At 42.6% G+C, this 16,829-nt stretch overlaps 1 protein-coding gene across 2 annotated transcripts in view; it reads left to right on the top strand.

Annotated features, from left to right (window-relative positions):
• The first annotated feature begins 14,664 nt into the window (after positions 1–14,664).
• FAM3C (FAM3 metabolism regulating signaling molecule C) overlaps positions 14,665–16,829 on the top strand; it is a 54,065-nt gene continuing 51,900 nt past the window's right edge. The window contains exon 1 of one of the 2 annotated variants that reach the window (XM_006049638.3): positions 14,665–14,856. The gene's annotated coding sequence lies outside the window, so the exon portion shown is untranslated. Of the gene's footprint in view, positions 14,896–16,829 lie in introns of both variants that reach the window. The other variant, XM_025291411.2, reaches the window with a different exon arrangement.

The following is a 16,829-nucleotide window of genomic DNA, read 5'->3' as shown; positions in this document are numbered from 1 at the left end:
ACAAACATGTTATCACATTCTCAAATCTGAAGTGCTTTACAATAACACACAGATGTCACAGCAGCCACTTAAGCTTTTCCCTCATTCCTTAGATGCCCACACATGACCTCTTCTAAGCTAAATCGGCTTTGCTGCAACTCATGCAAAGAGCAGCTTTGGGGAAGTTGGGAGATTAGAAGGTTTCATGGAAGGAGGGGTGTCTAGGTTAGGAAAGGGTACCACAGCTTTAGAGCCAAGAACAAGAAAGCTGTCAAGGACCACTTAGCAAGAAGCGTCCCAAATCTTAGCCCTGGAGGCTTACTGTCCACTCAAGTTCACATTGCAATATATTGGGTTGGCCAAAAAGATGGAAAAACCAAATGAACTTTGTGGACAACCCAATACGTAACGTGTCTGATCACCTTCCTCCAGGATTAGCTTTGTTTCTAACTGGTAATTCCTGGCAACAGAGCTTTCCAACTTCTCTGTCATCTAAAATCATAATCTTGGTACATTTCATTTCTGCAAGATTTCACATCCATTAAATCTTGAAGCTTGCCTGGTCTCTATTTATGGTATTTTTCAACCTATGACATCATTTGTGCAAAATAAAAAAGCTGTGCCTTGTTCAAAAAGCAGAAGAAAGCTACTGTGAAAGGACTAAGCAGTCTTTCTCTTTCACTCTGTCCTGGTGTTATTTTCATTTGTGATTCAGTGAAGCACTCCCTCAACATAGGGTCACTCGGGCCCTGGCTCATGACTACTAGCAGCCAGGTCCACTGTCCCATTAGCTGCTAGATCACATTCCAGGCCCCAGATGAGATGAGGGAAGCCCTCTACCCAAATCCCCAGTGGATGATGACCCATGGGATTGTAGCCTCTATGCCAGGACACGCTTAGGGCCTGGACTGGAGGAATGAGAGAGCTTGCTCCAGTGGGGTTGCCCACTGAAAACACCATGCCCCTGCCAGCTAGAGGCTGGGCCTCCAGGCCCTCTGTGAGATGCGGTGGAGCACACATATGCATCTGTAATGCTCTCTGTGCCAGCAGGAGGCCCCACTGGGGCAGAGGGAGTAGTGATCACTTCGCCAGGACAGGGTGAGAAAGTTAGGCACAGCCTAGGATGCCAAGGGTAGGGGTTAGTCTGGTGGTAGAAAACCCACTCTGGGGCAATAAGGAGGCTTGGGGACGTGGGTGGTATTACAAGTGAACAGTGGCTCCAAACATCCGAAACTTGCTTCCTTGCCCCATCAGATTTCACTTACAAAACACAGAGTCAAAGATAAAATTGCTAAGAATTTAAAGACAGTGACCACAGAGCATTAAATTGCAAGCAGGGTCCTTGTGACTGGGGGGCCCTATGATGGTTAGTCCTATATATTGAGTATATCAATTTGACTGGGTCATTTCAGTGCCCAGATATTTGATGAAACATTATTCTGGGTGTTGGCATGAAACTGTCTTAGGATGAAATTAGTATTTAAGGGATTTCCCTGGTGGTCCAGTGGTCCCATGTGGGAATGCCATTTCAATCCCTGGTCAAGGAACTAAGATCCAACATTGTGTTTTTATTTTGTATCTAAGTCGTGTCTGACTTTTTTGTGACCTCCTGGACTATAGCCCGCCAGGCTCCTCTGTCCATGGGACTGTCCAGGCAAGCATACTGGAGTGGGTTGCCATTTCCTTCTCCAGGGGTATTCCCGACCCAGGGATTGAACTTGTGTCTCCTGCATTGGCAGGCAGATTCTTTACCAGTGAGCCACCAGGGAAGCCCAAGAGCCCACATGTCACAGGGCAAGTAAGCCCATATACTGCAACTAGAGAAACACCCTCTCTATGGAAAGAGGGTGTTTCTTTGGAATGGAAAGAAAGCCAGTCAAAAAGAAAAAGAAATTAACATTCAGATCTCTGTGTGTATGTGCTCAGTCGTGTCTGACTCTTTGCAACCCCATGGATTATAGCCTACGAGGCTCCTCTTTCCATGGAATTTTCCAGGCAAGAATATTGGAATGGGTTGCCATTTCCTTCTCCAGGGGATCCTTCTAACCTAGGAATACAACCCACGTCTCTAGTGTCTCTTTCAAGTCTTTATCACTACACCACCTGGGAAGCCCCATTGTAATCTGTAGACAGGAGTAAAGCAGATTGCCCTCTCTGATGTAAGTGGGTTTTATCCACTAGGTTGAAGTTTGCTTAGAACAAAAGACTAACCCTTCACCAAGAGGTTTCATCCTGCTTGACTGCCTCCAAACTGGGAAAGCAGCATTCTCCTGCCTTCAGACTCTGCCCAGGCCTTAAATCTTCTGGCCTTGGGACCGGAACTACGCTAGTGGCCCTTCTGGGTGCCTAGCTGGCCAGCTCACCCTGAAGATTTGGGGACTTAGCCTCCATAAAAGCATGAGCCAGTTACATATATTATCCCGTTGGCTCTGTTTCTGGGAGAACCCTGACTAATAGAGGCTCTGTGTGCTTGAGTGCTCCCCTGTAAAGCCTGCCTTGGGATCTTCCATAACCTTCAGTTTCTTTTGATTCCCACCTTTGCCAGGTAAGCTCAGAACTTTGTCTCTTCTTGTGAGTGTCATGCCAAAGCTCCCAGCTACTCTCATTTGGGGCACTTTCCTATCAGAGTCTCACAAATAAAATCAATCATTGTCACCCTCTTTTAAGAAACATCCATGGTTCTCCTTATCATAAACTTCCTTTACATTCACAATCCTTGGGGATCTAACTTCAATGTAAAACTTCCCTCAATATCAGCCATTTCCTCTTATTAATTTTACTTCCTTCATACTTACATTTGGGTACTGAGGTCATTTCCATCACGATACTTTTGCCCACATTTTTCTTCAACCCTTAAATGAAGCCCACTGCCTTTTAAGGCCCAGTTTAAGCTATTTGGGCTTGTCTGATAGCTCAGTTGGTAAAGAATCTGCCTGCAATGCAGGACACCCCTGTTCAATTCCTGGGTCAGGAAGATCCCCTGGAGAAGGGAAAAGCTACTCACTCCAGTATTTTTGGGCTTCCCTTGTGGCTCAGCTGGTAAAGAATCCACCTGAAATGCAGGAGACCTGGGTTCAATCCCTGGGTTGGGAAAATCCCCTGGAGAAGGGAAAGGCTACCCACTCCAGTATTCTGGCCTGGAGAATTCCACGGACTGTATAGTCCATGGGGTTGCAGAGAGATGGGCACGACTGAGTGACTTTCACTCATTTAAGCTATTTTTATTTATTTCATATAGCTCATGAGAAATCTACCTAATGCCAGTTTACAGTGGACTAGCTTTCTTGAACCTCTTGTACTTGACTCCTCTTCTCACTTGTATTTATGCACTTCTTATAGCTACTGTCATTAAGCTTTGGCAAGTGTTTTCCCTATAATGTGACTACAAGTTATTCATAGATACCATGGTACATGGATCATCTTTCCTAGGATAATGTTGTATTCCTATTAGGAGCTCAAGGAATATTCTTGAAAGAATGAATGGATAAGTTAACTATTGCTCATAGGTTGAATGGTGCCCTCCTGAAAGATACATCCACATCCCAACCAACCCCTGCACTTGCGAAGGTGACTTATTTGGGAAAAGTCTGGAAAAAGTTCCTTTGTAAATGTCTTATTAGATTGGTGCAAGAGCAATAGCAAACATAATTGCTATTGGTGCAAACATAATTGTGGTTGACTTTTGTACCAACTACAATTACTTTTGCACCAACCTAATAAATTAAGGATCTTGAGATAAGAGCATACTGAATTATTGGGCCCTAAACCCAAAGACAAGTATCCTTATAAGACACAGAAAAGAAAACACAGAGAGAAAAGGAAAGGGACAGGTGAACATAGACACATTGATTAGAGTGATACATTCACAAGCCAAGGAATACCGGAAGCCACTAGAAGCTGGAAGAAGAAAGGAATTCCCCCTAGATCCTCCAGAGCGATTGCAACCCTGTCAGCCCTGATTTCCGAATTCCAGCCTCTGGAACTGTGAGATAATCAATTTCTGCTGTTAAACCACCTAGGTTTTGGTCATTTGTTATGGGCAGCCCTAGGAAACTAACATGTCCATCTTTCTCTTGGGATCTTTGTAGAATTAGTCTCCATGATGTCTGTGTATAATAGTAGAACCATTTTTATCTCAGAAGCTAAAGGTAAAATTGCCCTAAGCACCTCATAATGTGTACTACTTGAAATCTTTAAAACGACAGGTGCAAAATTCTTCCAGCTTTTTCAAAAACTGACATTCAAATTACATGATTTTTCAAGAATGCTGTATAAATGACTCATGTGTATTCTAAAAACTTTTATTTAGATTCACATGAGTAGTAAGAAATAAAAGAGAGATCCGGTGTACCCTCTTCCCAGTTGGTAAAATCAAACGGTAACATCTTACAAAATCTTAGTGCAATGTCAAAACCAGGGTATCAATGTGGATACCTGATCTTATTTGGATTTCCCCAGTTTTAATGATACTCCCTTGTGTATGTATTTAGTTTATGTAATTTGATCATCTGTGTTGGTTTGTGTATCCAAACAAAACAAAAGTCTTCTTCTGCCACAAGGATTCCTCAGACTGTCCTTTTTTAACCACACTGGCCTCCCTGTGTCTCTGCACCCACCTATCCTATCCTTAGTTAGTTAGTTCAGTCACTCAGTTGTGTCCATCTCTTTGCGACCCCAAGGACTGCAGCACACCAGACTTCCCCGTCCATCACCAACTCCTGGAGCTTGCTCAAACTCATGTCCATCGAGTCAGTGACGCTATCCACCTATCCTTAAGGATAACAATTTGGTGAATCTCAAGGGCACTAAGCTGAGTGAAAGAGCCAGTTCTAAAAGGTTAGATAGACACCATATGATTCCATTTACATAACATTCTTGAAACAATAAAATTATAGCAGTAGATAATAGGTTACTGTTTTCCAGGCAGTGTGCATTGTCTTGAAAGTAAAAGTTATTCAAAATCTCTCAGAAGACTTAAAATTATCCTATACTGCAAATTAATTCTGAGACTCAGTAAAATATTGGGGGAAATCTTTTGTTTGCTTGTCATTACTTTGATACCGGGTATACTCAATTCTTGCTTTGGGAAATGCACTAAAATGCCCAATGAGAAGCCTCTGAAATGGATTATATGTTATATGTTAAGCCCTTTGGTAGGGAAAATGACCCACCTCGTATGAGAGGTTTTCAGAGAGATATAATAGAACTTAACAACAACAAACAAATGAACAAACTGCGGATGGAAATAATCAGTAAATAATCTATAATGAGAATAGAAAAGTATCTCATTCTAGCCAAACTGAGAGCTATCGCCCAGGAGATACAGATTCAAGAAGCACTTGAATTGTGTTCCATCAGACTGCAAATTGGGGAGGAGGGAGAGTTGTAAAGGCAAAAATCATAAGGTTAAAGTTACTTACAAGAGTTATAATTGGAGCTGGCAAGAAGTAAGAGTGCTTATTAAGTAAGGATTGGTTGGGGTCTGAGATAGTTGCATGATTACAAAGGGGAGACCTTGAGACCTTAAGGTTGTAGCTGGCAGCTGTTGGCAGATATAATTTTGAGAACAGCTGGTGATGTCCTTGATACAGTTTGGAAAATTCAAGTTCTCAGTGATGTAGGAACATGGCTGAACTCACATCCACAATGGGCACCTGGCTCCATTTTGAATGCCTGAATTGCAGTTATTCTATTTTGATTTTTAAATACATTCTTTTCTTTAATGGTTACAGTAGATGAGCAATGGATGTTCAACAGAACAGAAGACAGTCTATTCTAGGCAGCATAAAGTTCAAGCCAACACATGTATAAGCCAGAATGACTTCCTTATACCTCAATATGTAAAAATTTCTTCTATCAAAACAAAACAAAAAACAGAGACTTCCCTGATTTGGTGATTAAGATTCTGCCTTCCAAGACAGGGGGTGCGGGTTCGATCCCTAGTTATGAAACTAAGATCCCATATGCTGCCAGGTGTGGTCAAAAAGTTAAAAAAACAAAACAAAACAAAACCGGACAAGATTGCAGAACAGGTACAATAGTGATTACATAAGAAATAAGTTAAAGTTATGTCTCCAATAAAGAACTGAGAGAAAAAATTTGGCAGATGAATTAAAGATTTGAGAGAGTAAGTAATTTAGGTTAAGATAGAGGCACAGACAGTTAATGATAAGCCATGTGGCCTCTGGATTCCTGGAAGAAGGTAAATAGACTTGTGATAAGCTTGACTACTTAGGTCTATCATTGGTGATGGAGAGACGACAGTTCTGCTGGGTTGAATAGTGGCAAGGGGGTGAGGAGACACAAGGTGTCATCTCCTATGAGTCAGAAAAGCTGTACATGAAGCAGTAGTACAAAAAATAACAACAGAGGCTTGCAAAGATGGGTCCCAAGAGTTTCAGAGAGAACCAAAGTAAGGTCATGCAAAGTTCCAGGACAATTGGCAGTCTGAACTGATAAGCGCATGTGCTGCGTGCTAAATCACTTCAGTCGTGTCTGACTCTGTGCGACCCTATGGGCTGTAGCCTGCCAGGCTCCTCTGTCCATGGGATTGTCCAGGCAAGCAAACTGGAGTGGGTTTCCATGTCCTTCTCCAGGGGATCTTCCCAACCCAGGAATCGAACATGCATCTCTTATGTCTCCTGCATTAGCGGCACCTGGGAAGCCCTGGGAACTTAAAAGCATATCTCCTCAAAGTTTTGCAGTGAGATAAGTGGGACAGTGGGGCATTTAAGAATTCTCTGAGACCGTATATGGCAAATGAGTTTTATCTCCTATACTAAAAACCATACTAAATGTTTTCCACTACTAAAGAAAAAAATGCAAACTTTGTCAGGTAATTGTTATTGTTTTCATTTATGGGGTAGAAACTGGCTTGGACAGAAGAAGCAACTTGCCTAAGGTCACTTTAGCAGCTAGTGACAGACAGAGTCAGCAACTATTAATAAATTCATCTGTCTGACTTCAAATCCAACCAACTTTCCCATCTCAATGATGGGGTCAGGGAGGGGTGTCCTGGAGGTATAGAAGAGAAAGGAAATTTAGGAAGGTGATATTATTTGGAATCTACAGAGACTAAATCCTAAGGCAATCAGTTATGAATATTCATTGGAAGGACTGATGCTGAAGCTGAAACTGCAATATTTTGGCTACCTGATGTGAAGAACTGACTCCTTGGAAAAGATCCTGATACTGGGAAAGATTGAAGGCAGGAGGAGAAGGGGATGACAGAGGATGAGATGGTTGGATGGCATCACTGACTCAATGGACATGAGTTTGAGTAAGCTCCAGGAGTTGGTGATGGACAGGGAAGACTGGCGTGCTGCAGTCCATGAGGTTGCAAAGAGTCGGACACAACTGAGTGACTGAACTGAACTGAACTGATAGAAACTGAAGGTTAAATCCCCCACTCCTGTCCTTTTGAAAGTGAAGTGAGCAATTTCCCTGGCTTTTGCTTCATGAATAGAGATGGAAATTTTGACTATTGGATAGAACTCTACAAAATACCAGATGCTATATTTGAGCAGAACTTCTCTGGGTAAATAAATTACACTTAAAAATATGTACCAAACCTCATTGAGGCTTCAGCAATTCTACAAGAAACATTTCAAAATAAAAGTGCAAGAAATGAAGAATTTAGGGACTCATAAATGTCCTTTGATACTTAATCAGGATACAAGTTCAGAATAGCTCAGATGTAACATATTTGGGCGGGGGATAGGGGGTTGGGACTGAAGAAACTGTAATAGAAAATGACCTAAAATTATATCAAGTTCATGAACTTGTATCATGCTCATTTGGGTACGTAGATTGATTCCCTTCCATATCTATGTCACAGGTGTGACAAGGAAAGGCATTTGGCACATACAGCCTTGCACAGATCACACAGGCTGGAGGATTTGAAAGTCAGTGGCATCGTCTGGGATTCTAATGTTTCTAACTTATTCTTTGGACAGGTGATGTTGAAATTAGTACACGTTAGGGAGAAAGTTCAACGAATTTAAGAGAGCATGTGTTGTCATTCAGTTGCTAAGTCATATCTGACTCTTTGCGACCTCATGGACTGTAACATGTCAGGCTTCCCTGTCCTTCTCTATCTCCCAGAGTTTGCTCAAATTCATGTTCACTGAGTCGGTGATGCTCCCTAAACATCTCAAAAGATGAGGACTCTCATCTTTTGGAGTCCTCTACAAAAAGAACACACAAAAATGGCAACAATGCATGGAGTAGGTATTGTTTCATTTTATTCTGCTTGGTTTGCTACTTGTATGTTTGTAGACATCCTGTAGTTACATGGGATTTTTGGCCTCCTGGAGTGTTGCTGAATTATCTTTAGTGACCACTAAATCCACTAGAGAACAGGTCTTAATGCAAAACTAATCATTGGTTGATATTTTGTTACCCATATTCCTGTGGCTTGGCTCAAATCAGAGCAAACAATGCATTTCAATTTAGTGTAACTAGAGATCTTACTGCTTAATAAAAATACCACAGTCACAGTGAATCCTTTCATGCTCGGACTAAAGGATTTTTGTATTTGGTTCTTAATCAAAGACTGAAGTTACAGACTGAAGCAATTATGTTTTAGGAAAATATAAAATTTGCTCGGTATTAATTTAGTTCCTCCTTCTCAGGATTTTTCTGATGGACATTTTTTTTTTTTAAATGAGACTTAGAAGTGTTTTTAGATGACTTAATGTGAGGATTATTCATTCACTTACTTAGAATTATATGAATGTTAGGGGTGCAGTCACATTTTTCCATTTTCTCTGTGGCTGTAAAAAAATTATTTTCTCCCAAGGTCTGATTAATATATTTAAAAAATATCTCATAGACATATGTATCATGTTCATATAGGATATGTGGGGGGTGTGTATATGTGTGTGTGTTTAAGTTGATTTCTGGCTTCTGTATTTTTGCTTGGCATTACAAATAGGTAACCTTGCCATATTAGACTTTAAAAAAGTGTTTTTTAGATTATGATGCTGAGTCAGAAATTTTTCTAGCCAGTAATACTTTATAAGACAGAAAAATAAGCTATTTTTCTGAAGAACCACTAATAATCTTAATAATTGTTTATAATACACACTTGTCCATACTTTCAGGGAAAGAAGGTTTCCTGGCAGTCATGAGTCCATCACATATTTAGATGTGGGTTACCATATTCAGTATATTATTTAATATGATTTATAACCAAGACAGAAGTGCCAAATTTTCCCACACTGAAAGATCTATTAAAAGATCTAGTTCAAACCAGAACTTCACAGGGAGTAGAATAAAGACATCATTAAAAAATTCAAATTTTTGTGGTATCTGTAATTTTCTTACATGTTGCTAGAAAAGTAGTAATAGATGGAAAACTGGAGTCCTTCTTTATGTAAAAATACATTTGTTATAATGATTGCATTGTATTTTACATATGTTTCATGGTAAATTAAACCACTCATTTTGTATAGATGGTGCTTCTTATGTATCAAATGTACATTGTCTACACAAAATGAAGACAGTGCGCCAGGCTCCTCTGTCCACGGGATTCTCCAAGCAAGAATACTGAAGTGGGTAGCCATTTCCTTCCCTGGGGGAATCTTCTGATCCAGGAATTGAACCTGGATCTCCTGCATTGCAGGCAGATTGTTTACCATCTGAGCCACCAAGGAAGCCCTATGTATCAAGTGCAGTGTCCCAAAATCTGTGGGCATGCCAGCTTTTAAAATGATACTATTTTGCTTATATAAGGTTTTAAAGTAATCAAACTCATAGAAACAGAATGCAGAAGAGTTGCAATGGATCAGAGAGAGATAGGAGGATGTGGAGTTATTGTTCAATGGGTACAGAGTTTCAGTTTTTCAAGATGAAAAGAGTTCTGGAGGTGGAAGACTGTGCTGATTACACAACAATGTGAATGTACTTAAATCACCAGACTGTACACTTAAAAACCCTTAAAAGGGTAAATGTATCTAAGGAAAGGAAAGGAGGGGAGTTTAAGGTGAGGTATTTAGGCAAAAGTCCATCTCACTCACTAGGCCAACACAGGTTGTGAAAGTGAGAAGTTGGGAAATTTGGCTTCTTTACAGAGACACCTAGGAGTAAACTTGGCTCATGACTGGTCCCACTTAGCAGGAAAGGAGTTGGTGGGATGAGAGGAGTAACACTCATATCTTGTGGCTTTTACCTGTAGGCTGGAGGAAGTTTGAGAGGTTTGGGTCTCTTCTCTGTTTTTAATTATATATTTCTGTATGGCTGTTCTGGGTTTCCATTGCTGTGTGGGCTTTTCTCCAGTTGCAGCAAGTGGGGGCTGCTCTTAGTTGCAGTGCATGGGCTTCTCCTCGGCTGGCTTCTCTTGTTGCAGAGCATGGGCTCTAGGGCACTCAGGATCCAGTAGCTGCGACATGTGGGCTCAATAGTCGCAGTTTCCGGTCTCTAGAGCACGGGCTCAGTATGTGTGTTTGTGACTAACGACAGCAACAACTGACATGTGGGAGCCTCCTTGACCTGTTTCTCCTGCACTGGCAGGCGGATTCTTTACCACCGAGCCACCAGGGAAGCTCAGTTTGAGACTTCTAAATGCACATTTTGGTGACTATTTTGAACAACACTTTTTAAGCCACACCTGAGTGTGGTATTTCAGAGAAGGCAATGGCACCCCACTCCAGTACTCTTGCCTGGAAAAATCCCATGGACGGAGGAGCCTGGAAGGCTGCAGTCCATGGGGTCGCTGAGGGTCGGACACAACTGAGCGACTTCACTTTCACTTTTCACTTTCATGCGTTGGAGAAGGAAATGGCAACCCACTCCAGTGTTCTTGCCTGGAGAATCCCAGGGATGGGCGAGCCTGGTGGGCTGCCGTCTATGGGGTCGCAGAGTCAGACACGACTGAAGCAACTTAGCCGCGGCAGCAGTGTTGTATTTAACTCAGTGTATAGGTATGGCATTTGACACTTTTTATTATTTTTTGCTTTTATTATTCTACCTCTGTGTTTTTCCCCCACCCATGATATTCTTTAAAAGCTTGTAGAGTTTCTGGCTATCCCTCTACAAGTTTGGGGCTATCCCTCTACAAGCATGCTCTAATATTTTAATGTAATCCCACTCCTAGGACTAGTCAGCTTGTATTTATGTATGTGTTTATTTTTAATTTTTTTTTGTTTTTTTTTACAAACCTTTCCCTCCATATTTCAGTGACCTACTACTACATTAAAAAATAAATAAATAAAATAAAACCCTACCACGGAACTTAGCAATTGATAACAGCAACAAACAGTGATTTCTCAAGATTGTGTGGGCTGGCTGGTTTGGATGGGGTGGTTCCCACATGTTGTTGTTTGGGGTCACTCTTGGTGTGCTCAGCGAGGAGCTCCACTCAGGCTGGACCACGCAGATGACCTCAGTCATCTGCTGACTCAGCTGAGTGGTTGGATGGTTTGGGCCTAACCAGGCCTCTCTTTCTCTCCATGGAGTTTCTTCTCATTCAGTAGCCTGATCTGAGTTTCTTTATGTGGTGATGGGATTCTAAAAATAATGGAAGCTTCAAGGCCCGGAAGTTACCCAGCATCACTTCAGCTGCATTCTATGTGTTAAAACAAGTCCCAGGCCAGCCCAGTTTCCAGAGGAGGGACACAGACTCTACCTCTTGGTGGTAAATGTGGCAGGAATTTACAGAAATGGGAGGAATCATTGGCTGCTGTATTTGCAGGCAATCTCTACTCCGTATATAGATTATTGTTGTTGTTTAGTCACTAACTTGTGTCTGACTCTTTTGTGACCCCATGGACTGTAGCCCGTCAGGCTCCTCTGTCCATGGGATTTTCCAGGCAAGGATAAAGGAGTGGGTTGCCATTTCCTTCTCCAGGGATCTTCCCGATCCAGGGATAGAACCTGCAATTCCTTCATTGGCAGGCTGAATCTTTACCACTGAGCCACCTCAAAAGCCCGCATATACAGATAACTGATGCCAAATGAAATGTTCTGCTTGAGAATGGGCCCAATTAATATTCTGAGGCTTTGCATCAAGCTTAACCTTTAGCAATATTATGTAATTCTTATGTGGGAAATTATACAGTATAAGCTACAGTTTTATGTAAAAACTTGGAGCCATTGAAGAGGGAATGAATTTTCTTTTCCACGTATAGACAAGGGTGAGTTTTGAGGCTTGAAATTTTGGGCACGGGGGTTTGAATCTTGGCCCTGCCACATATGAACACAGGATCCTGGACAACTTTCCCTTTCTGTTATGCACTTTTCTCCTTGGTATTTAGGATTTAGGTATAATAGGATTATTGTGAGGATTAAATGAGTAAATATATATATATAAAGTTTAGGAAAGAGCCTGGAACAAAGCAAATACATAATAAACATTGGCTTTAAAAATAAAAATCATCATAAAAATGTGAATTATCATTGCTGCTGCTGCTGCTGCTAAGTCACTTCAGTCGTGTCCGACTCTGTGCGACCCCAGAGACGGCAGCCCACCAGGCTTTCCTGTCCCTGGGACTCTCCAGGCGAGAACACTGGAGTGGGTTGCCATTTCCTTCTCCAATGCATGAAAGTGAAAAGTGAAAGTGAAGTCACTCAGTCGTGTCCGACTCTAGCGACCCCATGGACTGCAGCCCACCAGGCTCCTCCATCCATGGGATTTTCCAGGCAAAAGTACTGGAGTAGGGTGCCATTGCCTTCTCCCGTGAATTATCATTACCTATTATTAAATGTAATGTATTATTATAATGTAACACAGAAACGTTTGTTTGGATTAAGCCTCTTGGAGCTGCAGTTTTTTGTAGTCTTATTAACTTTATCGTTAATCCTGACTATTTTTCCTGCTTTCCTGCCTCTTGCCAAGTAAAACAGTAGGTGAAAAAAATGGTTGATTAACAGCTGTGCTAAAGAAATGATTTACCAACTTTTAAACAATGCTTTCCGTATGAAAAGATATAATTTACACTGTAGCCCAGGATGCTGTAATCCACTCAACTACATTTAATATTGTACAAATATTTCATGAAACAGTATGTATTTTCAAGTTGTGCTAGGAACTCTGATTTTTTGTTCTATTCTATTTCAGTGAATCAATAACAAAATGTTGATTGTGACCCACTATTATTAATTGCATTACCTATTGAAGGGTTTGAAGCTATATATTATGGTCATTGGTTATTCAGCACATGTTCAACCCAGAAATTGTTTCAAGTGTAGTGCTATAATACTATGCCATATGTTCTTTCCATACAGGCCAATTTGATTATGGAGCAAAAAGTTTTTGTTTTTGTTTTTGTTTTTTTTTCACAAATATGGCCTGACCTCTCTAATCAAGAGGCTTCTAAATTCTCTCTTTGGCCACCTGATGTGGAGAGCTGACTCATTTGAAAAGACCCTGATGCTGGGAAAGATTGAGGGCAGGAGGAGAAGGGGATGACAGAGGATGAGATGGTTGGATGGCATCACCCACACGATGGACATGGGTTTGCGTGGACTCCGGGAGTTGGTGATGGACAGGGAGGCCTGGAGTGCTGCGGTTCATGGGTCGCAAATAAGTCAGACACAACTGAGTGACTGAACTGAAGTTCTCTCAGTGGGACCTAGGGATCAAGGGAAGGTGTGTGCATGTTGTATTTTTGTATCATAAGAAACGAAGTATCTTATTTGTTTGAAGCTAGATGGACCAGGCTAGATTCCAACTTCACAACTTACTCCCTTATATTTTCAAACAAGTGATTCAAACTCAACTTTGAAGTCTTGGTTTTTTTTATCAGTTAAAGCAAAACACAGCTATTATCGACTTCAGTCTGAGTTGTAAGTATTAAATGAGAACACATTCCCAAAGGCCCAGCAAGGTGCAAGCAAAAAAGGCTCTCAGAACGCGTTTATTGCTTCTTCATCCTATCATGGAACACAAACTTCCAAATTCATAGCTCTTATTTAAGTTCTGTATTTTCTATTTTTCCAGGTATGTTAAGACTTGGTAGAATACTAACTATGATTAAACTCTATTATTTCTTTAATGCAATTTAATTTCTACAACCATGTATTGTCCTGATATTCTACCTAATATTGCTAATAAGGGTTATAGTTATTATTTTGGAATATGGATCGGAATTATGAAACAATTTTGCCTTTGCAGGTTTTGGTCTGACCTCCCAGTTAACACATGATCGTGCGAAAAGGTGTGTACAGGAGAAAAACATTTCTGTTATGTTGCTAAATACATTAAACGAAAGTGAGATGCAAAATACAAGAACGGCCTTTCTCCTTGAGCCCAACATTTAAGGTTACCAGCGTTCTAGTCAGCTAGTATCTTTGCCATAGGTGAACTAATTTGGAAGGAGTCAGGAGGAAATAATGATCATCTCGAATATGGAGCTCTAAAATGGGACTGATTATTTTAAAATTTCTTCCTTTAAGGCGGGGATTATAGAAGAGTGACTGAAGGCAGAGGGTGGCGGACGGGGGAGGGCGGGGAGAGGCCGTGACACTTCTGCCCCGTCCTGGGGTGCAGACGGCCGCCGCCCCCTCCGCTCCCACGTGGCAGGTCCAGACAGCCCGGCGCGGACAGGGGGCGGGGCCGCAGAACCCCTCCCTTTGCTCTCCGGCCCTTCCTCAGGCCTGCGCGGCGCCAGCTCAGTCCTCCACCGCCAGGGGGCGGGCGCGGCTTGCCAGCGGCGGGGGCCCATTGGTTGCGCCGGGGAAGTGGGGGAGGCGGCCCAGCGGCGAGCTGGCTTCCTCCTGGCCACTCGCAGGGGTGAGGGGAAGCCGGAGGAACCCGGGAGGAAGCCGAGAAGCGAGCGGGAGGCGGCGGCGGCGGCGGCTCCCGTCGGCCTTCGGCAAGACTGACCTTAGGGAGGCCGGAAAGCGGGCGCGCGCGGCGGAGAGGCGGGCGGGAGGCCGGTGAGACGGACGGGGAGGCGGACCGAGCCGCGGCCGAAGGCAGGGAGACTGGGGGGAGCCGGGGACCCACCTTCACCTTTATCTTCCGCTCACCCCGCGATTGCCGGCCCGGGGCGTGCCCGGGTGGTCGGGGCGCGTCCCGCCGGGGGCAGGGCGCGACAGGAGCGGTGCACCGGAGCGTGGCGGGCCGGGGGTCCAGGCCGCCGGCCCCGCGCGGGCATCCCCAGCCCGGCGGCCGGTCTCCGGGCTCCGCGGAGGGCGGGGCGGCGCCTGCACCTGGCGCTCCGGCCTGGGGCTGGCACCTGGGGCGCGCGTCCCGCGCTCGGTCTCCAGCTCGGGTCGGAAATGCGGGCCGAGTGCTCTAAAGGGGCGGGGATGGAGTTGGATGTTGCATTAGAACTCTGTGGAGGGCGATCTTGGCTTAGTTGTAAAGTTTTAGTGTCTTCTGAGCTGGAGGTACTTTTTATTTTTTAAACCTATCCAGCCCATTGGTATTCAGTATCACGGATGGACGTACTGGTTTTTCTTTTCTTTTTTTCCCACTTGTTTGCTGCTAAGCTCACAGTTTCTACAATATGTTACAATTTGTGACCCTAGATCTAAATAATGAGTGATGGACTGACAATCTCTAGCTATAATTTTTTTGTTTTCATCACTCTCTGCATTTTTAAAAAAATTTCTTATCGTACAAAACTGTTTAATTCACAGAACCTTTTCTTTGTTTCTATTTGGCCAAAAAGAATATGAATACAATTGCTTACGAGGCGCTGTGCCAGCTGCTTTCAGAGGCACATTTATTTCTTAACGACCCATAGAGTAGGTCCGTTTGTGTATTTTCCCAATTTTACTGAGAAAATATGATCTCCCCTAGAGGTTAGGTTCAAAAAGATAGAGACTAGCAAGAGATCCCAGACCCCTTGAACTCTTAACTATCTTTCAGGGCTAGTGATATCCTGTCAAATTTTATAGGTTTGGGGGAGACCTTAATGTTATTCATACAGTGCATTATTGAGTACAAAGTACTAACACCAGCAAGAGATTGGAAGAATCAGCATCTGATTGTGGTCATATCCGTGTCATTAACTATACCTCCTTTTAAAGGCTGCCAGTCTCAAGTTCTGTGGCAGTTTACTAATTAAATCACAGCGTTCCCCGCCCCCCTCCCCCCCCCCCCCCTTTTATACAGGTGTGAGAAGCTGTAGGCTGTGTAATGTTTTCTAAACTCATTTTTCCTGATAGCAAGAAAGAGTTTGATGCCGTGATACTCTCCCGGGGATCTCTCAGAATCACCTATAAATGAGGCTTCAAAAAAGGACACAGGTCAGGTTCCTCCCCAAGACCCCAATGGAGGGATCTTCTGTTTAAAAGGGAGTCAAAGTAAGACTGAGTGCCACTAGGTTAAACTGACCTTTTAAATAAACTTAATAGCTGTTACAATTTTAAAAAGAATTACTAAGTAACTAGATCTTTTTGTAATTAAAGAAGATACCTTTAAAAAGGAAAAGATCATTGGAGAGAATGTCAGAGGATAAAGAGATTGTTGTTGAATGGTGATAAGTAGTCCTTGTGGGACATCAGAAGAGTCTGACTTTTATTTAACCACATATTTTAAGTCTTAAATGGTCAGCCTCGGTATTTGAAAACTTGTATATTCATAATTAGACATACCAGAGTACTTATTTGTGCCTGCTGGTAATTATAGGTAACATGGATACTGTGAATAAGGCAGCCTTGGCTCTCAAAGCTACTGTACTTTCTCTGAGGTATGAGTCTTCCCACTCCTTACTTTTATAACTCCTTTCTCAAAGCATTTTGGTCTTATGCATCACAGAAATGCATCTAGCTGAGAATTTAGTAAATAGCAAACATTTGTCTTAAACTTATTCCAGATGAGTTCCTGAACTTGGGATCAGAAAATTGGGATTTTAAGCAGTAATTCTGCAATTAGTTCATTGCCCAATAGAGGGCATTGA

The sequence above is a fragment of the Bubalus bubalis genome, chromosome 8 (assembly GCF_019923935.1).
Source record: "Bubalus bubalis isolate 160015118507 breed Murrah chromosome 8, NDDB_SH_1, whole genome shotgun sequence".
In the NCBI taxonomy this organism is placed as follows: Eukaryota; Metazoa; Chordata; class Mammalia; order Artiodactyla; family Bovidae; genus Bubalus; species Bubalus bubalis.
This window is presented reverse-complemented; position numbering and strand designations above follow the sequence as displayed.